The 23788-nt window shown below is 45.7% G+C and overlaps 1 long non-coding RNA gene across 25 annotated transcripts in view; it reads left to right on the forward strand.

Annotated features, from left to right (window-relative positions):
- Positions 1 to 23430, forward strand: part of LOC142024106 (uncharacterized) — a 130250-nt gene extending 106820 nt beyond the window's left edge. For 20 of the 25 annotated variants that reach the window (XR_012648402.1, XR_012648413.1, XR_012648424.1 and 17 more), the window contains 3 exons: positions 13833 to 13898; positions 19281 to 19677; positions 19794 to 23430. This is a non-coding gene — a long non-coding RNA (uncharacterized LOC142024106). The remainder of the gene's footprint in view (positions 1 to 13832; positions 13899 to 19280; positions 19678 to 19793) is intronic. The other 5 variants (XR_012648399.1, XR_012648432.1, XR_012648403.1 and 2 more) reach the window with 4 other exon arrangements.
- Positions 23431 to 23788: the final 358 nt, after the last annotated feature.

The following is a 23788-nucleotide window of genomic DNA, read 5'->3' on the forward strand; positions in this document are numbered from 1 at the left end:
GATGACTTGGGAGAAATATAAAAATGTTGTGTGGGCATGCATTCTGGAGAAACAATCACAACCTGACCAACCTAACTGGCTTTTATGATGATATAACTGGTATAACTGGCTCTGTGGGTTTGGTGGCAGTGGACATGATACACCTTGATTTTAGCAAAACTTTTGATACAGTCTCCCTCAATATTCTTGCCAATAGGTTTAAGAAGTATGGCTTGAATAAATAGACTATGAGGTGGAAGGAAAGCTGGCTAGATCAGTTGGGTTAACAGTTAATGATCAATGTCTGAGTGTCTACTTGGTAATTGGTATCAAGCAACGGAGAGGTAGCCATGCTAGGCTATATACTATCAAAACAAAAAAGCAGGCCAGTAGTACTTTAAAGACTAACAAAATAATTTATTAGGTGGTGAGCTTTCATTGGACAGACCCACTTCTTCAGACCATAGTCATACCAGAACAGACTCAAGATTTAAGGCACAGAGAACCAAAACTAGTAATCAAGGTTGACAAATCAGAAAAATTATTATCAAGGTGATGAAATCAGAGAGCAGAGGGGCAGAAGGAGGGGTGCGGAGGGGAGTCAAGAATTAGATAAAGCAAAGTATGTAAAAGCACCGAGGGGTCCTGTGGCACTATATAGACTAACAGAAATGTATGAGCATAAGCACCTGACAAAGTGTGTCTTTGCCCACGAAAGCTTATGCTCATACATTTATGTTAGTCTATAAGGTGCCACAGGACTCTCGTTGCTTTTGCAGATCCAGACTAACACGGCTACCCCTCTGATACACAGTAGCTGCGTCTACACGTGCATGCTACTTCGAAGTAGCGGCAGTAACTTCGAAATAGCGCCCGTCACGTCTACACGTGTTGGGCGCTATTTCGAAGTTGAAATCGACGTTAGGCGGCGAGACGTCGAAGTCGCTAACCCCATGAGGGGATGGGAATAGCGCCCTACTTCGACGTTCAACATCGAAGTAGGGACGTGTAGACGATCCGCGTCCCGCAACATCGAAATAGCGGGGTCCTCCATGGCGGCCATCAGCTGGGGGGTTGAGAGATACTCTCTCTCCAGCCCTTGCGGGGCTCTGTGGTCACCGTGGGCAGCAGCCCTTAGCCCAGGGCTTCTGGCTGCTGCTGCTGCAGCTGGGGGTCCGTGCTGCATATACAGGGTCTGCAACTAGTTGTTGGCTCTGTGTATCTTGCACTGTTTAATGAAAGTGTGTCTGGGAGGGGCCCTTTAAGGGAGCGACTTGCTGTTGAGTCCGCCCCGTGACCCTGTCTGCAGCTGTGCCTGGCTCCCTTATTTCGATGTGTGCTACTTTGGCGTGTAGACGTACCCTTGCAGCGCCTATTTCGATGTGGTGCCGCGCAACGTCGAAGTTGAACATCGACGTTGCCAGCCCTGGAGGACGTGTAGACGTTATTCATCGAAATAGCCTATTTCGATGTCGCAACATCGAAATAAGCTATTTCGAAGTTGGGTGCACGTGTAGACGTAGCCAGTATGTAAAAGATCCCCTTGGGCTAGGGTAATAAAAGAGCCCCTAGCCCCAGGGCTCTTTTACATACTTTGTTTTATCTAATTCTTAACACCCCCCCACACTTCTGCCCTTCTGCTCTCTGATTTGCTCACCTTGATAATATTTTTTTCTGATTTGTCAAACTTGATTACTATTTGTGGTTCTCTGCACCTTAAATATTGAGTCTGTTCTGGTATGGCTATGGTCTAAAGAAGTGGGTATGTCCCATGAAAGCTCATCACCTAATAAATTATTTTGTTAGTCTTTACAGTGCTTCTGGGCTGCTTTTTTGTTGTGATGGTATCAAGCAGAGTGCCCAGGGGCCAGTCCTGGGCCAATTTTGTTCAATGTCTTCATTAATTATCTGGATGTTGGTATGGATTACTTCCTCAGCAAGTTCATTAATTGGCAGATAGGAGAAGGTAGATATGCGGGAGGTTAAGGATAGGGTCTAGAGTGACCTACACAAAGTGGAGGTATTGTCCAAAAGAAATTTTAAGAGGTACAGCAATGACAAGTGCACTGTTGCATTTTGAGAAGAATCCCATGCACGGCTGAAAAGGACCTGGGAATTACAATGGATGCGAAACTGGATGTTATTCTAGACTGCACTAGTATCGCATTGCATTAGTAGAAGCATTGCCAGCAGATTAAGGAAAGTGATTATTCTTCTCTATCTGGCACTGATGAAGTCACATCTGGAGTATGGTGTCCAGTTTTGCACCCCACTACAGAAAGAAAAATGTGGATAAGTAGAAGAGAGTTCAGTAGATGGCAGAAAATGTTAGGGGGCTGTGGCACCTCACTCAAGAAGAGAGACTGAGGGAACCGATCTTATTTAGTCTGTAGAAGAGAAGAATAGGGGAAATTTGATAGCAGCCTTCAACTATCTTCATTGAAGGGGATTCCAGAGAGGATGGAACTAAGCTGTTCTCAGTGGTGGCAGATGACAGACCAAGGAGCAATAGTCTCAAGTTGTGGAGGTGTTGTGAGGGAGTTTAGGTTGGATATTAGGAACAAACTCTTTCACTTGGAGGGTGGTGAAGCACTGGAATGGGTTGCCTACTGAGATGGTGGAATCTCAATACTTAAATGTTCTTAAGGCCAGACTTGACAAAGCCCTGACTTGAATGATTTAACTGGTGTTCGTCCTGCTTAGAGCTGGGGGTTGGATTAAATGAGTTCCTGAGGTCTCTTCCAAACCTCATCTTATATCATTCCATTATTCTGTTTTAATGTGATCCCTGGGGCTAGGTCTGAGCCCATAGCCCAAGTCCCACCTCCTGGGGACAAAGCTGAATGCCAAGAATTTCAGCCATGAACAACGTGACTCCAGTTAGAAGCCTTCTGCCTGAGGTTGAAGTCCTTGATTCTACCTTTTGTCTTCCCACTAGCGATCATGGGTTTCTGGCTTTGGCATTGTTCCCCCTCACTTGGGGCAAGACGTGTCAGGTGGGGTCAGGCTTTGGTTCCCCTTCCTTGGGTCAAGTAGTAATTTTTATTGCCAGAAGGGAGTCACAGTGCAGTGAAATTTAAGAACCCCTATAACAGAAGATAATCATAGTGAGCATTTTACAAACAGAACATAAGCCAAGATATATATGCATGCACTGTTGATAAAATAGTTATTCACAAAATTGTATTTCTTATATTTCATAAATCATAAAGAATTAAGATTCCTCCAATTGTTAAATTTTAATTTTATTTACCCTAATCTCCCATTCAATATGCAGATTCTTGAGTATAATCCTCCAACTATTGCCAATTAATTCTGCCAGTGTTTGCAAGAGAAGCCAAATTAAGACCCTTTTTCCCTCTTTTCTCTAATGGCTTCCAAAGCTTGTGAAGAAAGAAGCAAATCAATTGATTAATTTCAGCATATATCCATGTACTATAACAATCAATGTAATATCTCAGTGTGATTTTAAAACTCAAAACAGCTATCAAATTGTTTATTCATTTTCCTAACCAAATAGAACTTTTAAAAAACGTAGCAGGATTTGTGTATACTGATTGTAACACCTGTATTTTACTAAATATTGTTCTGTTTACTTTTGCTGGTGGGGGTGAGGGAGAATCACAGGGCTGTGGAATTGTAGGACTGGAAAGGACCGCAAGAGGTCAGGTAGTCCAGTTTTCTGCACTAGTTGTAGGACTAGGTCAAATCTTGTCCATCCCTGTCAGGTGTTTGTCTTACCTACTCTTAAAAAATTATGGAGATTCCAAAACCTCCTTTAATTAAAAATCATATTCCAACCAAACTTATTTCCTACATATATGTACACAATATATTCTATAATGTAGTAAATATACAAAATGAATTTGTTGGACCATACAAGCATACAAGCAAGTCCTTCAAAATGTTAGCAATTTCAGCTTTTTAAAAAACTAATTCCCTGTTGTCATTAAGCTTTTCTTTCTTCCTTTATATGAAATGCATTATGTATTTGATTTTAAATAACTTTTGGTGATGATAAATTATATTCACTACACTTTTCCTCTCCCAAAAACAGCTCTTACATACATTTACATTTCATTTTTGGAGCTTTTTAGATACTGCAAACTTCCTAATTTGAATCCAATTTTTTCTCTAGAAACTTGCTTGAGTTTCAACCTTGCTTTGAAATAGGTCAAAGTGCTTGACATGCCATTTAACTAAAAATCTCCACCAGTTTAGCTGTGAGCATCACGGTACTCAATCACATTTATTCCTCTCTGAGAAATGAATTTTAAAAATGCTTCCATGCCAAATCAATGACAGTTATGACAATTATTGGTTACACTTTATATTCTGTGCTATCCTGAATTAGATACAGTAGATCAAAATATTAACACTAAAGTCTAGAATGAGACCCTGTTTTCCACTTGCATTTCCAATTGAATATACCTTTTTTTTTGGCTTGTCACTACTCTTTGTATAAGTTTGTTGCCTCACTGCTCAGCCACTGTTTGTTGTTGGTTTTGTAATTTGTTTTGTTTTGTTTTGTTTTTTCAGTTTGGGAAGGTCTATGAATAATGTGACATTAGCTTCCCAAGCCAAAAAACACTTAAACTGTTCAGAGAGAATTTTGTAATTTTGGAGCCTCACATCCTGTGTTTCCCAGGCTATAACAACACATTGTGCTTCAGTGAAGAGCATAGTCTTCTTACAATTTGACTTATCTTCAATAGTGAATTTGTCTTAAAATTCACTAATAAATGATTGACCTGCCAATACTATACACAGAAGCCATGACATAGCAAGTGCAGGAAGGGCTCCCCTACTCTCTAACACCTAACATGGAGACCTCTTTTTAGCTAGTGTGGGCATGCCCTTTTCCCATCACCCTGTAGATGTGAGATGAAAGGGATGTTTTCCATAACTTACGGGGGTTGTTTCAGAACAGATTAAAAGCATATTTATTTTCAAAAAAAGCTGGAAGTCAGATGTTATCAAAATTCTAGGAGCTAGAACTGCCTGTACTTCAATCTGACCCTGGGTGCAAGAAGAAAATAATAGAAAGAATTGGCACTATGCCCAGGACTATTGAATTTTTTGAACCCACATCTGGTTCTTTTACCATTCCCATCCCTGCTGCTGTGAAACTTAGAGAACCAATTTTGGTATCATTGTTGATGGAGGTAGAAAGGGTTTACCAGGATATTGAAGAGGTATTTATTCATCTTTTCCTTCTTTTCTGTTTCTTCCCTGCCTCTCACTTTTATTTTGCCAGACTCATTGCCAGCTATGAACATGATCTTGATAAAATATTTGCTACCTGTTTTAGGGTTAAAAATCTCCTCTCAGGTCACCTTTTAGATGGTGTAGTTTCTACAGAGGTCAATGGAAAAGCTACTATTTAGCATTCAGGTACAAGATCCACTGTAAATCAGAAAGAAAATCTCAGCCCTGCATCTTTTTTAGAAAAAAAAATCACTGTTTATTTAATTATCTTCACTTCAAATTCCTTGGAATAATGATAATGTATATAGCAGCAGTGTATAGCAATAAAAGGACTAAAATTAATTTCTTTATTTCAGCACTTCATTACTTACTCTTGAATTACTACATTTAAAGATGTTTTAGAATATTCTCTGTAAACAAGAACTAGTTATATTAAGGTTTACATCAGTGGAATAATACTGTATCTTGAATCTAGTTTAAAAACACTTTCCTCAACATTTACCATTCAGTCTCTTATTCACAACTGCATTATAGTATGTATCAACTGTATCACTGCATCCCTTCTTAATTTTTTGTTTACATGCATTGTTAGTTCAATTCTAAAACTGACTGTGTAGATCTCATTCATATGAATGAAAAACACAGCAGCAACAAATTTATTGTTTTCCCTCTGTGGTTTCATTTGCCATTGGTATAAAAAACTGCTTTCACATCAACAATCATATATTAAGCCTTCATGACATATGGATTAAAATTTAATCTCCACAAAATGCTGTAATTCTCATTTTGAATAGAACTAAGTGAAATGCTCTGATCTAAGTCTTTCCTGCTGTGTCTAAATATGTAAACGTAAAATAAGTCTACAGAAACCTATTTCCATTCAAAACCAGAAAAACACATGTGACTGAAAATGTTGTACCAATATTATTAAGGCCAAAGTAATACTGAAAATGTGAAAATTCTATATTCTTAAAAATCTGCTTGAGGTCAGAGTAAATTTTCATATAGGTAGTTGGCTTGTCCCAAGGACACTGGCTTCAGAGCTAATCTAGTCCTGTAAAGCACTTTGCGATATTTAGATCAAAGATGTTAACTACAGAAAGTATTACAGTTCACATTTTCTTGTACCAAATAACTAAAATAACACATGAGCGTTTGCTTTGTATGTAGGCTGGGTAATAATAGAATTCTCTCCTCAGTCACATTCTTGTAACTCCAATTTCTTTAATGGTAGGATCATTTAAGTGGCAATAAGAGCATAATTTTAGATTGGACACATCTTACAAAACTTACCTCGAGTTTGATGAATGATCAGGGCTGCCAACAGGGCAAGAAGAGAATGGGCAACTGCCCTGAGCCCCAGCAATTCAAAAGAATCCAGGGTTCCTGGCCAGTGCTGTCACAGCTGTGAGAGCAGCGGGCACTGTGAGCCCTTTAAATTGCTGCTGGAGCCAAGCACGCCGTGCTCCAGGCAGAAGTGATGGTTTGCTGGGGTGGAGATGGTGCTGAGGGCTGTTTTGCTCTGGCCCTGCCCTCTTTGCCAGAGGTCCCACCATTTCTGGGATTGCAGAGCTGTCCACCTCCACCTTGCTTATGGGAATAAGGAGACTTGCTTATTCTCATCTGCTTATGGGACTAAGGAGACTTGCTTATTCCCATCTGTTTATGGGAATAAGGGGATTTAGAAGTAGGTGAGGTCCTTTCGAAAAGGAGCCCCGTCTGGACGAGCTGCGTGGCGGCGAGCCGGGTCAATTTCGAAGCACGATGGCCGCCCGCATGCTAATGAAGCGCTGAATATGCATTTCAGCGCTTTATTAGTAAACTTCGAAATGGCCATTTGCGTGGCCATTTTGAAGTTTGGGGCTAGTGTAGATGAGGCCTATGAGTTTACTGAAGCAACTCTGTTAATTATACATGTAAAAAAATAGGTTTATATTGTGTTCCTTCAGGACACCCTATGAAAAAAGCACGCAAATGTTACCTTGTTTGTTTAAGATTTTTTGACAGAACTGTCTGAGAACTCCCTGTGAGACCAATCCTTCTAGAACAGTCTAAATTTCTACAGCTCATGCAAGCAGTCATTTGAAATCAGTCATTCTACTGCAGTTCAAATGGCAGCTTCTATTAGTTACATGTTAACCTATATTTCAATTGAGAGAAACTGTTGCCAATTTGTTGCTGTGCAACCATTATAAATGTGTTGCTGTGCAACCAAAACACAAGACAGTTTTTATTACACGTTGAACAGGTTTAATCAAATGTATTTGTCTGCCATCAGATTAGGGCATTATTATTCTAGTTCTCATAGTTTGCCTTTTTAGACAACAATGTTAAATTCTGAGAGTTCAATGACGTCTCAGCATTGTTTCTGGTTAACTACCCTAGTATTTCTTTAACAGCTATAAAGCCATCTGTCCCAGACTTCCCACATGACACTCTTTGGAAAACTATTCCTTTCCTAGCAATGTTGTTTTATTTTTCCTTTCTCTATTTATTGTAAAATGGGTTGGCGATGAAAATAGCAAAAAGAGCCATTTTTTCCCCAGATCAATTTAAAAAATCAATAATTCAAAAGCCATAATGCATGTGAATACAAGACGGTCCTTAATAAATAACAACAACCCATACTTTTTTGTGTTCTCTGTTTTAAGACCAGCACACGCACAAAGATTTGTAATGTGCTACATGTTTAGTGCAGGGCATTCACAAACTTTTTATGTATTCTATTTCTTCATAATTTACATGTGTGTTTGTACCACTGTCTTCCTGATGCTAGGGGGAGTTAATTCAGTGTTTCGAGATCACATATTGTTTGCTATTTAGATATGGGCTTTTGGGGCTTTTACATGTTCCCCATTTATTGAAAATAATCAGGAGGGTTTTTTTGTTTCTTTTTTTTTAACTTTGCACTTATATCATCGGGATCCACAAAGGAGTCCTTAAAAGACCTCATGAAGCTCCAGAGCTTCCAGAGAAGCTTCCAGAGAAGTTGCAGACTTCTGCCCTAAATCCTTTCTGTTTATCTGATCTATTGTCTTAATTACTCTTCTAACTCTTCCTTTGACATGTTGCCATTGAAAGTATGCCCCAACTAATTTCTGATGCCTTTTCCTATGCTATCCCTGCCTTGCTTTCATTGTACTCCTCTGGCACTCTTTTAAAAGTCAATTTGCCTCTCTTTTCAGAGAGGAGTCTCCAAAAGGAAAGAATCTTCTTTCACCTGATTTCATATTCCTATTGCAGAATCTCAGCCCAACTTCTAGTGTGGCAGGAACATTTCCCTCCCCCCAAAAAGGTGCATCTATTTAGCTGCCCCACCACATTATTTGTGGTTACAGTTAGATGACTGAATGAGTGAAGTTCCAGGCATAAATCAATCTCCTAATTATTCATGCAATAATTGCAGGTGCAAAATAAGGTTCTATACTGGAAAACAATACTGAAAATGTAAACTTTATTTAGGTCTTGGTTTAAATCTTAGCTTTGTCATGGACTCAGGCAGTCAATCAGAATTATTCAATGTGGAACCACAAGTAACTATTGCTTGCTTTTGATTAGCAAGCCTGAAACAAATTTCATGTTCTAGTCAAGGAGATGGGACTTCGTAGTATATCTCACTGGTTTATGCTGTAATCTCCTCAGGAAGCAGCAGTTCCAATTACACCTTATTCTGGGTTATCTGCTGCTTGTTGTGTGGTCTTGCTTACCATTGCCTGAATAGCAGATATGGGGTACATGTATATTGCAGCTGGGAAGAAGGCTCACAACCAGGGCACAGCTTTCAGATGACAGACTAAAAATTGCGACCTCAATGCTCTGACTTGGAGTGGAGTTCAGACTCTCAAGCCAAGAAGTTAACATAGGCTTGAGAGGAGTACGGGCATCTTCCTAAACCATATTGCCCACTTTCCTCTTGTAAGTCTGCTACCACAGCTTTATCTAACTCCACCAAGAAGCCTCTGGAGGTTCCATGCCAGTCTCAAGCCTGGATAAAGGAGAAAGGCTGGTCAGATGAGTGTTGGTGCACCTGATCGTGAAACAATACAAATGAAATCTGATGCCAGTATGACTAACTGATAAAAGATGCCAGCTCAGATGTCACCTGGATAAACAAGGTCCATGGCACCAATCGAGAGATCACGGTTGGGTCAATAAGTTGGCTACAGAAAGCAAATTAAAACTAGCACATACACTATCAATTGGAACATGGAACGTCTGAACACTGTGGGTGACTGTAAAGTTAGAGCTGATTTAAAAGGAGATGGACAGATACCAATGTGATATAGTTGTATGGGAGGAGATGTGTTGGATGGCCCTGGGAGAGATATGTGGCTGCTAAGTCATTTGGCCAGGGAATGAAATGAACCATGATGCTGGAGTTAGATTCCTTCTTAGCAAAAGAGCTAGAGGAGCATTATTAGGATGGAAACCAGTGAGTGCAAGAATGATGGTAGGGAGATTCAAAGCAAAACTGTTCAACATCTCAGTCATTCAGGTGTATGCACCCACATCAGATAGTATGGAGAAAGAGGTTGAGATATTCTATGAAGACTTGATGAAGACGCTGGAGCAGATACCAAAAAGAGATGTGTTGATCATTGGAGGAGAATGGAATGCAAAGGTCTGAACAGATAACTAAGATTGGGAGAGAGTCAAGGGAAGGTTTGGATATGGAGAAAGAAACAGATGAGATGAGAAACTACGGTTTGCTATTGGCTCACAAGATAGTGATCTGCAACAGGAAATTCCAAGAAAAGGACTGCAGGAAGTGGACATGGCAATCAAGTAATGGGAAGTCCAAGAACATGATAGATATGATCATGATAAGAAGATGGGTAATATCAATACCTCAGTGCAAAACTTTTCAAGGAATGGATATAAACTTGGACCATAGTCTAGTGATCACAAACATCAAGATGAAACTCAAGAGAAAGTATAAAACACAATTTAACAAAAGAAGAGACATGGCAAAGCTGGGCAAGGAAGAAATAGGGAATGCATACAGAGCAGTCCTGGAAGAGAAGATTAGGAAAGTTCACACAGTGAAAGACCTAGATGAGAGAGTCAAAGGGATAGCCACAGGGATAGAAGAGGCAATTAAGAAGACTGTTCTGAAAGAAGAGAAGATCAATAAAATGTGGATTATGCAGGAGACACTGAAGCTGGTCCAAGGAAGAGAATGGTGAAGATTGCATGATGTTTCTGAGAGGGTGTTTATTGCCTCTCAATGACATCTAGAGTAACGTTTCTTGAGTTTCACTTAAAAATTATTCTTCCAGTTCATGCCCAGCAAAGACAGCCTAGATTTTGAAAGTCAAATTGTGTTCTTCCATGTCCAAGAATAAGGATCAGTGGTAGAGGGTGGAGAGAGGTACTGTGAGGGCAAAATTTGTTGCTGCAGTTGGAGTTTAGTTAACATTCTGTTGATCATGTCTGACACAGAACAGAATGCAGCACATTCTCCCAGAGTTGTATCTGGTCTCCAATGTTAGCAAAAATAAAAGGTTAGAACAAACTTTTTCTTTCTGAGTAGATACGACTATAAAATACAAACACAGAGCTGATCTGTTCAATTAGTAGCCCCTCCTCGTAAATTGGGTTATGTACCAATACTTTAAAGATTCATAGGATATTTTCCTCCACTCATTAGTCATCATGAATTATATACTATCATTATATACGTTAAATAATATCATTAGTCACATGAATTATAATAAAATTCCCTTAATTAGTACCTGATAAATGAAATGCAATGATAATTGGGAAGGTTCAGTTACAAGAAATCCATTTATTAAAGGGACTATTTCTTAACAAAATCTATACTTGTAGCCAGACAACTAATTAATTCAGTAATTCTGTTTTCATCTTGCTGTTTAAACTAAGACAATCACATGGTATCAAAGTGTTTCAAAAACAAAGACAGAAGCAACTAAATATATTGTGTCCACTTCATTTGCCTCATGGTATCAAAGGACTGATTGAATGGCGACTCCAAGTATCTGACTCTGACAGAACTAAGTGTTCATCACAGCTGTACAAATTATTCCATCATGCAAATACCATTTGCTGGTTTGACAGCTTATGAAAGGAAGTGGATAATTTAAAAAGAAAGTCAATTTCCAACCATTTGATCAAAGTTTGAAGGAGGTAATTTATGATGAAATGTACACTGTGCTATTTATTTTAAAAAATATGCAAGATTTCTACCATTGTTATTTTCTGGAAGTAATGTATTAATTACATCTTCAAAGATGGATATGTATTACACTGATTCTTTAAGACACCGGGTTATAGCTAAACAGATTAATCCATATATAATTTATACAAACTACACTTTAATTTGAGAACAACAAGAAGTTCTGTGGCACCTTATAGACTAACAGATATTTTGGAGCAGAAGCTTTCATTGACAAAGACCCACTTCATCATATGGAACTTTAACTGTACACTTTAATTGTACATGACTAATTAACTGCACCAAGGATATATTTTTTGGTCACAGAATCATAGAAATTTGGGACCGGAAGGGATGTAGAGAACTCATCAAATACAACCCTGGAACTGAGGCAGGACCAGTAAAACTTAGAGCATCACTTGGTGGTATTTGTCAAACCACAATGATGGGGGTTCTATGACTTCCCTTGGAAGACTATTACCATGCTCAACTACCCTTGTAGTTTGGCTTTTCCCCACTATTTTCTAATTTAAGTCTCCTTCTTACAGATTAAGTGTATACTTTTTTATATAAGAACAGGAATATTGGCTCAAACCAAGGTCTGTGTATCTTATTGTAACAGGGTGAACTCACCTCTGTGGCACCTCCAGATGGCAGATGAAGGAATTTGTTTGTCTTTCTCAGCTGGCACCTCCCTCTGGCTAGTGTGTCATTCATTGCTGATCCCTGCTGTAGTCTGTGCTCTGTTTGGGACAGGCATCACATATAGGCTCTCCAGGTCCTCTTCAGGTCACTGCCCTGCTGCAGTGCCCACTGCCTTCCCTTCCTCCATGCCAGGAGTCTCAGCAGCCCTTTTTCACGATGTCCATCAAAATGGCCAGCTGTAGCCTCTATCTAGCCTCCTACCTCAGGGGAAAGCCACAGCTTGCACTGGCCACAGTTGGTGTGGCTAGGTGCAGTGCAAGAGGAGAGGAAAGGGATTCAGGCCTGCCCGCTGCTGAGACCCAGCCCAGAGATCCTCTGGTTGAAGCCTTGTCCTGACCACATCTTTTCTCCCATTTACTGCCTTTCCCTGGACCACTTCCCCTGTGACTCCTTGCACCTTCTCAGCCTTTATAGCAGGGGCAGTAGCATGCCAGGTAACAGTCTGGAGGATCCTGCTAGCACCAATGTTGGTCTACTGATGTGCTTGCTGTTCCTGTTCAGGATCTAACTGACACAGCTCCGCTGGGCTGCTCCAGCAAGCTGCCATCTGATTGGCTCTCCCCAGGAGCCCTTCATCCATTGGCTGGGGTGCTGCACAGGCTCCCTGTAGCTTGCCTTAACCACTTTCTTGCAGTAGTGTAGCAATCACCCCACTACACCCAGTACCTGGCCTTTCAATAGTGGCTAATGCCAGGCACTTCAGAAGGAAGGAACAGAAGAGGTGATCATCAAGTGATCCATCCCGTTTCACGTTCCCATTTTCTTGCAAACAGGGGCTAGGGAAACTTCAGAACATGGTTTTCCATGGAGAAGAACATTATCGTCCTCTTACAACAGCCTTTGGCATATTTGCAGATTATTTAAAAGTCCCTCCTTGGTATTTTTTACTCAAAATTAAATGTGTACTTTTTAACCTTTCCTCATAGATTATGTTTTTTTAAACCTATCATACCGTGCGCTGCTCTTCTCTGGATTCTGTCCAATTTGTCCACATCTTTCATCAAGTCAGGCCCCCACATATGGATACAATAGTACGACAGAGGCCACACCAATGCTGAGTAGAATATGATAAATTCCTCCCATGTCTTGCATACAAACATTACTGTTAAAACTTCCCAGATGGATATTTAGCCTTTTTGCAGTTGTATAACATAGTTAAGTTATATTTAATTTATCTTCCAATATAATTCCCCAATAGTTTCTAGCAGAATTACCCCCTAGCCAGTCATTCACCATGTTGTAGTTGTGCACTTGACTTTTCATTCACAAGAGAAGTACCTTTTCAGATTTCTGACTGCAGAGATTATTACTAAACTGAAGCAACATTCATTTTTTCAAGGGCCTCTGTCATAACTTCTAACCCACCTTTGCTTCTGCCATGCATAGATGGTAATGTATGTAGACTTCATGCAAACAAACTGTATCCCTGGCCTGGACCAGAAGGAGGGATGTTTGGTGACTATGGTGGATATTGATGAGGTCATGACCATTGTTTTGTTGTTGTGGTGGTGGTGGTGGTGTTGTTGTTGTGTTGTTGTTGTTCTCAGTTTTGCTCATCCACTCTCCAGAAAGACCATATACAAATACAGAGCCAACAATGTTAAGTCCATATGGCTATTCAAAGGGTATATGCTTAACCATGTTCAAAAGTTCTAATTGGATGAATGCTTAATGTGGTACTAAGGGTGTAGTAGAAGTTGACAAACAGAAGCCTGGGTGAAAGCATTCTATACATCCAATCCCCGTAAATGTCTCTTTTTTATAGTCCATTTATTCAAACTGCACAGAACCAGGAGATGAGTTCATGCCAGAGTGCTCTAAAGAGAATGAGGTAAAGAACAGTTTTCTACTGATTTATATAGTAAGAGGCCGTCAGCCGTGATCTATTTTATACTTACTTTCAGAAATATTTGTAAGCAATGCAAAAAAGTTGACATTTTAAAACATTTTCTATAAATAATGTTTAGATTTTTGTAAACTGTGCTTTATAGCATTTTAGAAAAAGAGTAAAACACGTGATTTTTCTGAGGCTGTGTTTTGATCAGTCACTGTAGCTATTGCCTCCTCCACCTAAGAATGCCATTTAAAATGTTTTACATGTCTTTATTCCTGATATTTGAAAATTGTTCCTGAAGAGTTTCCATTGTCCAGCTTTCATTGTTGGAATAAGCATGTTAAATCATTTCACTGTCAGGAATACTTATAAAGAGCTGCTGGAAAGGCTGAGGATAATTACAGGATTTTTTAAATCATCCTTTGTGACCAGTGTCCTCTTAATTGTTCAACACATTTTCAAAACATCTACTCTTTGATTATAAAATAACAATGTAAGAATAATATGTGTTCATTAAATATCAGCACTGTCTGATAAAGACATTGTAACACATTAGAAGCCCAATATGAATCTAGAGTATTTGATGTTGTATAGGTTGAACATAATTCTCAGAAGATATATGCATGGGTAAGTGTTAAACAGATACAATCAATCAAAGTTTAAAAAGGAATATAAGAGGATTAATAGGAATATAAGAGGTTTACATGCTGTTTGCTAATAATATATCCAATTACTGTTGGTGTGTGTTGTGCATATATTATGCAGATTTCATGCCCCAGAGTTATACCTGAATCTTTATATTTTAAAGATTACATTAATGTAATGGCCAAGTCTTAATTGTTGTGATCCAAGACTGATATAAGGTTTATTCATCATGTATCTTGAAGTCCCTGTCAATAGACACAAAAAAGTCTGGCTTTCCATCTCCTAACATGTTAAAAGATATATTAAATGCTCTGATAAGTACACTTGTAGACATAAGTAGAAACTGGCCTACTTTAAAACAATTGAAAATTCCAAAGTTGGATGACAGAACAAAATTAGGAGCAATTATTAAATTGTTGAGTTACACATCATAGCTGTGTCTACACGTAAGCACCCTTTCAAAGGGGTGAAAATTGAAGTTTGGTGTTCAAAAAAGCAGCCATCGAAAGAGAGCACCCGCCACCATTTTTCAGATCAGCGTTCCGATCTGCTCTTTCAAAGTGCCGTTGAGGTCTTTCAGAAGAGAGCATCCACATGGCTCCAAGCCCTCTTTCGAAAGAAGGGAGGCAGGAAATGGCATGAACAGGGTCCCAAGGCCAACAAGCCCTCCTGGGGCCGCAGCCAGCTGCCTCCTTTAAAGGGCCCCTCCCTCCACGTTCCCCTCCACATGAACTGAATGCTGCACAGCCTGTCCCAGCCCAGCAGAGCCCACCATGGAGGCCCAGTGACAGCTCCTGCAGGAGGACACCCTCATCACGGATGCCCTGCTGGCAGTGCTGTGCACCCTTGCTGCAGCTGCACCCAAGCTCATCGGGTGGCTGCATGGTCCCCCCAGGGCCACGGGGCTCCCCCCACCGGGACACCACCGGATGCCCCCCCAGGTGCCCCAACTACCCTGGACCCACCCCAGCAGCACCGATTGGTGGGAGAGTGTGGTGCTAGGGGAGTGGGGCAAGGAAAGGTGGCTGTGGAACTTCTGCTTGTCGAGGCAGACGTCTGACAAGATCTGCCACTGGCTTGCCCCCACACTCCAGCACCATGACACCTGCATGAGGCCAGCCCTCACCCTGGAGAATTGGGTCGCGATTGCTATTTGGAAGCTGGCCACCCCGGACTCCTATCGCTCCGTGGAACAGCAGTTTGGGGTGGGCAAGGCCACTGTCAGGACTGTACTTATGGAAGTAATATGGGTCCAGGTGGGTGGGGGGACTGGAGCAAGGGGAACCTTCCCCTGCAAGGGGCTAGATAGGGCAGGGGCTGGAAGGAAGGGGGCAGGCGGAGGAATAGCTCAGTGGTTTGAGCATGGGCCTGCTAAACCCAGGGTTGTGAACTCAATCCTTGAGGAGGCCATTAAGGGATTGGGGCAAATAGATGTCAGGGATGGTGCTTGGCCCTGTCAAGAGGGCAGGGGACTGGACTAGATGACCTCCTGAGGCCCCTTGCAGTTCTAGGAGATGTGTCTCTCCAATTATCTATCTATCCGGGGGGCAGAATCGGCTCAAGGTGGGGGTCAATGGCAGCCACATTAGAGCATGTGTCCCTGTTCCCCCTCTGCAGGTCTTCAGGGCCATCAATGCAATGGTGCCCCATAGGGTCGTCTGCCTGGGGGATGTGGACAACACTGTTGCTGGCTTCCAGGACCTGGGCTTCCCGAACTGTATGAGTGCTTTGGATGGCACACACATCCCCATCCATGCCTTGCCACACAGTGCCAGCCAGTACATCAACTGAAAGGGCTGGTGGATGTGAGGGGCTGGTTCACCAACCTCTACATGGGCTGGGCCAGCCGCACTCATGATGCCCAGGTCTTCCAGAACTCCAGCATCTGCTGCCACATGGTGGCCAGCACCTTTGTCCCCCAGAGAGAGATCCCTGTCACAGAGGATGTCACTATGCTGCTGTGTATGGTGGCAGATGCAGCATACCCCCTGCAGCTGTGGCTCATGAGGCCCTACATGGGACACCTTGACCTCACCTGGGAGAAATTCAATGAGTTCCTGCAATGTTGTGGAGCGGGCCTTCGGGCACCTAAAGGGATGGTGATGGTGCCTCCTCACACAGCTAGAGGTCAGGGTCCCCAGTGTGCCCCAGGTGGTTGGCGCCTGTTGCGTCCTCCACAACATTGTGGAGGGAAAGGGGGACACCTATGTCCCCGGGGGGGGCCCTCCGGCTGGTGTTGTCTATGAGCAGACAGGCACTGTCCTCATCCGCCAGGCCCACCAGGATGGCCACCACATTTGGAAGGCCCTCAGGCAGGCCTTTGCCTATGGCCACCTCTGACCCCCCACGCACATCTGTCACCCACCATCCCTGCCACCCCCACCAGCACCACATCTGCACAACCACCAGCCACCAAGGAGCACACCATGGAGTGGTGAATAATAAAGAAATGTTTATGTAACTAGGTGTTCGTAAATATTTACAGGGGGAAACCTAACTTGGAGGGGGAAGAGGTGCTCATTCCAGGGCAGTGGTGGTGGGCTGCGAACCCCATCAGCCGCTGGATCCCCTGGCCCCTGGGTGCGGGGTCCCTGGTGGGGGCAGAGGGGCTGGGCTCATTGGGGGTGGAGGGGGCAAGGACAGCAGAGGGAGATTCTAAGGAGCCAGGAGGCAGGCCACAGTGGCTGTGTGCTCCTGCACAGTGTGGCCAATGCTCTCAAGAGTGTCCAGTAGTCTATCCCAGGCTGCCCTCCACCACTCCATGTCAGCCCGGGCGAGCTGGAGGTGCTCCTCAGCCACCTCGGCCTGCAACTGGGTGGATGGGTCTTCCTCAGCCTAGAGGGGGGACTTCCGGCCACAGCCCCAACAGCATGCTGCCTGGGGTGGAATCCAGACACCTCTGATGGCTGCGGGTGGTCTTTCCAGGACGAGGGATGGTGCCGGGCTCTCCTGGCCCATGGATGGTGTGGCTGTGTGGAGAGGAGGAGAGCATGTCAGTAGTTTGCCCCAGATGGAGGGGACCGTGCTGTGGCCTACCCACCCGAGCCCACCCCATGGGGCCCCCGCCCTTCCCAAGGTATATTGACCCCTCCAGGGAGCAACGATTAACCCCCCCCCACCCCCCGGGGACCAGGCCTCGCAGCCTGGTTGTGATTCCAGGGGTCTGTCCCGCAGGTGGCCCTTCCCAGCCTGCGGTGTGTAGGCCCCAGGCACCATCCTTGCACCAACCGGCCACCACACCTGTGTGGCATACGGCACTGTCCACTGGGAGTGGGTGCTGGGCCTCTCTGATGTGGCACTGCATGGTGCCCCATCCCATGTGGGGGCTGGCCTGTGTGCGGCCTGGGACCACAGGTTCCATGTGTGGGCGCCTAGCCGTTGTGTCGCCCCCCACCCTGTGGAGTAGGTGTGCGCCCCTCCCTGGACGTACCTGAGGGTCCTTCAGCGAAGTCCAGAAATGTCCAGCCCTCAGTCACCCGGCTGGAGGAGCGGGAAGGGATGACTATGGTCAGCTCCCCCTCCTCACTGGACCAGTCCGTGGTCCCATCGCCCTTCTGGGTCCCCGATTCGGGCTGCTTCTCCTCCTTCTCTGCTGCAGCTCCTCCCTGGAGGTGTCCAGGAAAGCCATGGGGGGGTGAAATCTCCTGGGGCCCCAAGATGCTCCGTAGCTCCCTGTAGAAGGTGCATATCGCTGGCCCTGCCCTGGAGTGTCCATCCTGGTCCCTGGCCTGGGCATATCCCTGGCACAGCTCTTTTACTTTGGAGCATACCTGCTCTGTGGTACACTTTGGGTGGCGCCTTGCTTGGAGGCGGCCGAAGGCTGTGGCATTGCGCCACTTCACGCCTATGTGGCGCAGCACTTCCTTGTCCTACCAGAGGCTGAGGAGATCCCGCAGCTCCCGATCCATCCAGGAGGGGGCCCTTTCTTTTTCTACCCCTGGGAGCCCTGGGAGCAGGGGGCTGTGGGGCTCAAGGGGGAGGCTGGCTGCTTGCCAAGCGGCTGTTGGAGCGTCAAGCTGGAGCGCATGTGCAGGCTGCTCCTAGCATGTTCTCAGCTTCCTGCCACAGGTTTCCTAAGTGTGTGCAGCATTAAGGCAGCCGAATGCAGGGACCATAGAGCCCCTCTTCTGCCAGCTGGAGCGGGCCGGTGCTCCAGCTGATCGGCACCATGGCGGACCTGTACTTCGAAAGAGTGGACTGTAGAGCATCTGCACATGTACTCTTTCAATTTATAATTTCAAAAGGGAGAGATCTTCCTGATATGGGATTGGGGTTCGGATTTCAAAGTCTGCGCCCCGTTCTTTCGATTTTCTTTTGAAAGATGGGTTTACACGTGTGGATGCTCCTCCCGCTTTTTCAAAAAAGGGCCATTTATTCCAAGTTTTTTGCACATGTAGACACAGCTTATATGACAGATAGATCTATCCTTATTTCTATATACAAGCATTCTGGATCTAATTCTCACCTCACTAACAATAGTGGCACAACAGTGTGCCGCTGAGGTCAGTGGAGTAACTTCATTGAAGCTGTGGCTGTGTATGGAATTATGAAACACTTTAATTCTTATTAATACCAATATTGTAAATTTGCAATGAATTATGCAAGGTTTGCTGTATAAGGGGTCAATGAAAAAGTTATGATTAGCCTATTATCTTGGTTATGTGTTTGTTTTGTACAATCTTTTTTATTTTGTTGGTTATGTGTTTTGTTTTGTACAATTTTTTTTACTTATAGATCAGTATGGTATATCTGTATTCCCAAAATGGCACTGTGTTTTAGGGTGACAACCCCAAACTGATTGGCATCAGCACTCCCTAACCTGTTTGATGGCTCATCAAAGCTTGTCAGATGTACAATGAACCCACTGAAAAGGCCCAGGGGATACACCTTATGAGTCAGCAAGACATGTAAGAGCAGCCTTGAGGACACAATTCTAAGGCTTTTGCAGGACAGTGCTATGAAGCTTTTGTTTGGGACAAGCCACATGACAAAGGACATAACAAGTAAGCAGCATCTTCAGCAGCTTTATTTCATTCCTGCTCCCTACCTCTGGAGTTGAATCTCTGAACAAAGGACACCGTGATCAGTCGAAGCTGTGGATGTGTTCCAGAGGAACTTGTAATCCAGCAAAGTCAGTGGTACTGCTAAGAAATTGAAATATGAACTATTAAGTCTTACGTGTGTAACTCATTGCTTTAACACTCAATCACTCTCTTCTTTTTTTTTTTATTTATCATAAACCTTTAGTTTTAGATCCTGAAGGAAGAAGTGTGATATTGTAGAGGAGATCCAAACTAATGTGGACAATGTATCATGGCTGACTTTGGAGTCAGAAGAATATTTTTTATAGAAGGCAAGAGTTTTAAATAATTTCTCATTGCAGTGGATATATGCAGTGACTGGGAGCTACACAACTGGAATGCAATAAATTGGGCTGTATGATTTCTTTTCTCAGTTTCTTGACAGCCATTGTGGGGATCAGAAGTACAGTTTGTGACTGGTTGGTGAGCTTAATCTCAGTGTTAACTGCCAGTTTTAGTAGAATCTGGTTTTCCTTTTGCAGCCTGCCCTGACCTTGGTATTTTCATAAGAGTTTCCCTGCGCACTCCAGGTCACAGGCACCCACAGGAGTGAGTTCAGAATCAGGCCCTGCATGACTGGTAAAATTCTTGTCTCAGGAAATCTACATTTGCTCAGTTTGATGCGTTGGCATCGAAATTGTTTATTAACTATTTCAAGATTAATTTTGCAAATATTTAGAAATATTGTAGAAAACTGTATCTCAATATAAAGTACATTAGCAGGGGCTGTATAATCATCTAAGAGACTAATTATCAGATGCTAAGATTCAGTTAAAGTTTCTCAATAGTCCCACTTGGTGCATAGCACCAAGTGCAATAATGTCTTCCCAAGTGTTCTGTTTGAGAGCAATAAACATTGCATAGGAAGGAAGGCTATTTAGGAAATTTGAGCTATATTATATGACACACTAGCTGTTTAATCCAGACTGAATAGAATTTCTCTGTATGACACAAATAGGGATGTGGACACAGGTTCCATAATATGGGTTGATGCAGATGTAAATATGAGTGTGCTTTTGAAGGCTGTATCTCCTCAACCATGTCTACACGTGCATGCTACTTCGAAGTAGCAGCACTGACTTTGAAATAGCGCCCGTCACAGCTACACGTGTCGGGCGCTATTTCGAAGTTAACATCGATGTTAGGCAGCGAGACGTCGAAGCCGCTAACCCCATGAGGGGATGGGAATAGCGCCCTACTTCGACGTTCAACGTCGAAGTAAGGACCGTGTAGTCGTTGCGCATCCCGCAACATCGAAATTGCGGGGTCCTCCATGGCGGCCATCAGCTGGGGGGTTGAGAGACGCTCTGTCCAGCCCCTCAGCTCAATGGTGGCTGCGTGGAGTGGCCCCTTAAAGGTCCCCTCCCCCTCCCTTTCTGTGCAGGAAGCTGAGAGAGCGTGCAGGCGGCAGCCCAGACACACGGCCAGCCTGCACACTCTTGAGCAGCCTCAACAACCCCCAACCAACCTCATGGCTGCACGGCAGCCCCCGCAGTGCCCCCAGGGGACCTCCCCAAGTGGAGCCAGGGGAGTCAGGGCAGCCAGGGCAGCAAGCGGCAGCGGGGCCCCTCCTGGACGAAGGCCGAGCTTCGGGACCTGCTGGGGCTCTGGAGTGAGGAGGAGGTGCTCCAGGTAATGGGGAGCAAGAGGCGGAACGTGGATGCGTTCGCTCGGCTGGCCGAGGGCCTGGAGGCCCGGGGTCACCCTGCCCGCACTCTGGACCACGTCCGGAGTAAAGTGAAAGAGCTGTGGCAGGGTTACTCCCGGGCCCGGGATGCGGCCGGCCGATCTGGGACCGCCCCCGTCACTTGCCCCTTTTACGGGGAGCTCAGGGACATCCTGGGCCCCCAGCACACATCCTCCCCTCCGGCTACTCTTGACACCTCAGCTGAGGAGCCCCAGCAGGCCCCGGAGCCAGAGTCCGCCCCAGAGGTAAGCCCCACACCCCGGGGGCCCCCTCTGGAGCCTACCCCCGGGGCATCGCAGCAGCAGGAGGAGGAGGAGGAGGAGGGGGACTCCTCCTCTGCTGAGATGGGGCTGCACATCGTCCTCCCCTCCCGGAACAGCAGCCGGGTGTCCGCCCCCCGGGTGTCCCCGGACCGTGGTAGTGGACCTACAGGTATGTACCCCCCCCGGTGTACACCCCTGGGGTTGAGGAGCGGGGGTAATAGATATGTGGCCAGGGCCCTCCACATGCCCAGATGGCCATGGCCCCAAGGACAGCAGTGCAATGTCCCTCACAGGAGGGCATCAGCCCCTTCCCCAGCCCCCAGCATGACAGTGCCATTCCCCATCCCCGGGGCAGCGGGGAGCAGAACCTCTAGGGTCCCCCAGGAGGAAGGGGTGGGACAACCCGCAGCAGCAGCAGCCGCAGCAGCATGTGATGGAGTGGGGGGAGTGCAAATGTGAGACTCAGGCTAGATAAGAGCAGCAAGCTGAATATTTCCCAGGGGCAAAGGATGATCCTGGGGCTACAACTGGCAGGTGACAACCCTGCCCTGAACAAACAGCGGGGAGGAGCCGAGCTGGCTTTGAATCGGGGGGGGCCGCAAGTAGAGGCTAGGGGAAGGGAGAGCTGGAAGGCAGCCAGCCTGAGGAGGGGGAAAGCTACACCCCAGAGAGGCACCCCTTGGGGTCTTCTCCCCAGAATGGGTTGGAAGGACTGTCTCTGACTGCTGTACTGTCACTCCTGGGAGAAACTGGGCATCTGTGGCCTAAGAAACCTCTCCTGTCAGACCCTGCTGAGTGAAGTGAGAGTCACTCCCGCCAGGGGACGGGGTGCAGTGCAGGGGGACCCGTGAACCCCATCACAGCAGCATCTCCCGGGGACGGGGATGGGGAACCTGCAGCACAGGGGTGAGGGGACAAGGGCCACAGCTCAGGGCCTGCATTAACGCCTGTCGCCACTTTTCTTCCCCCCGTCCTGTGTTCCACAGCTGCACCATCGGAAGGACCGGAGAACGCCGGCGAGGCCTCAGTGGTCCCGGAATCCCCTCCGGGGCCATCGCTCCAGGGCAGCCCCTCGGCGGAGGACCAACTGGCCCCACGGTGGGCAAGATGGCGGACCCCGCAACACCACACGGCGGCGACGGACCCCCAGCTGCTGGCCTTCCATCGTCGGCAGCTGGAGGTCGCAGAGGAGCGTCTGCGGGTGTTGCAACACCGCCTCCACCTGCAGGAGCGGGCACTGGCCTGGCGCCAAGAGGCATGGGGGGCCTACATGGAGACATTCAACCGTCTCGTGGACTACCTGGCCCCCCATGCCGCACCGGCCGCCGCAGTGCCTGCCCTGCCCTCTGCACCCACTGCTCCGCTCGTCGCCGCACCATCTGCTGTCGCCCCCCCACCCGCCACCGAGGGCCGGACGGCCGAGGGACACCTGGGGCCAGCTGAGACTCGCCGGACGTATCTTCCGGTCTGCCCGGCCCCCAACCAGCCCTGGACAGGGCTGCGGCCGAGGCGGGGCTCCCGGCCGCCCACCCCCAGTGCCGGACTTTAGAGGCGTGGGGCCCGGGACGTGGCCCCCCCCCTTGTATATAGTTAATTTCCACAAAAGGACTATGATGGACAGTTTCATTTATATTTGTGCCCCCCTTTGCCCCGTTCCCCGCCCCCATGTAAATAGTTCTCCCCTTCCTTATCATCCCTGGTTTTCTTTTTATTGAACAACAGACCCATATTATTATATGCAAACTTTTTTATTATTACTGTTTTATTTGTACAGATTACTTTTGTTAAAGACGTCTTGTATATAGTTTGTTCTTGTTTTAATTATAGTTACAAAAAAACTGTTCTAAAAGAAAAACCAGTTTAATTTTAGCCACAAGTGCATGCTGTCATTTGTACAGGAGAAGTTGAGGGGGGGTGTGCTGTTGGGAGTTCCGTGGTGTGGGCGTAGGGGCAGGGAGTGTTGTGGAGGAAGGGGGGGGGGCTCAGTGGGGGGCCTGGCAGAGTTCACCCCACGGCCTCCTTGAAGTGGGCCTGCAGGGCCTCCCGGACCTGGGTCCCTTCGGGGTCCACCTGGCGACTGGGGGCAGCGGGTGGCTGCACGTTGCCCCTGCCGGCTTCCACAGCCCAGCCCTGAAAAAAGGCCTCCCCCTTGCTCTCCACCAAATTGTGCAGGGCGCAGCAGGCACCCACAATCTGGGGGATGTTGTTGGG

The sequence above is a fragment of the Carettochelys insculpta genome, chromosome 1, assembly GCF_033958435.1.
Source record: "Carettochelys insculpta isolate YL-2023 chromosome 1, ASM3395843v1, whole genome shotgun sequence".
In the NCBI taxonomy this organism is placed as follows: Eukaryota; Metazoa; Chordata; order Testudines; family Carettochelyidae; genus Carettochelys; species Carettochelys insculpta.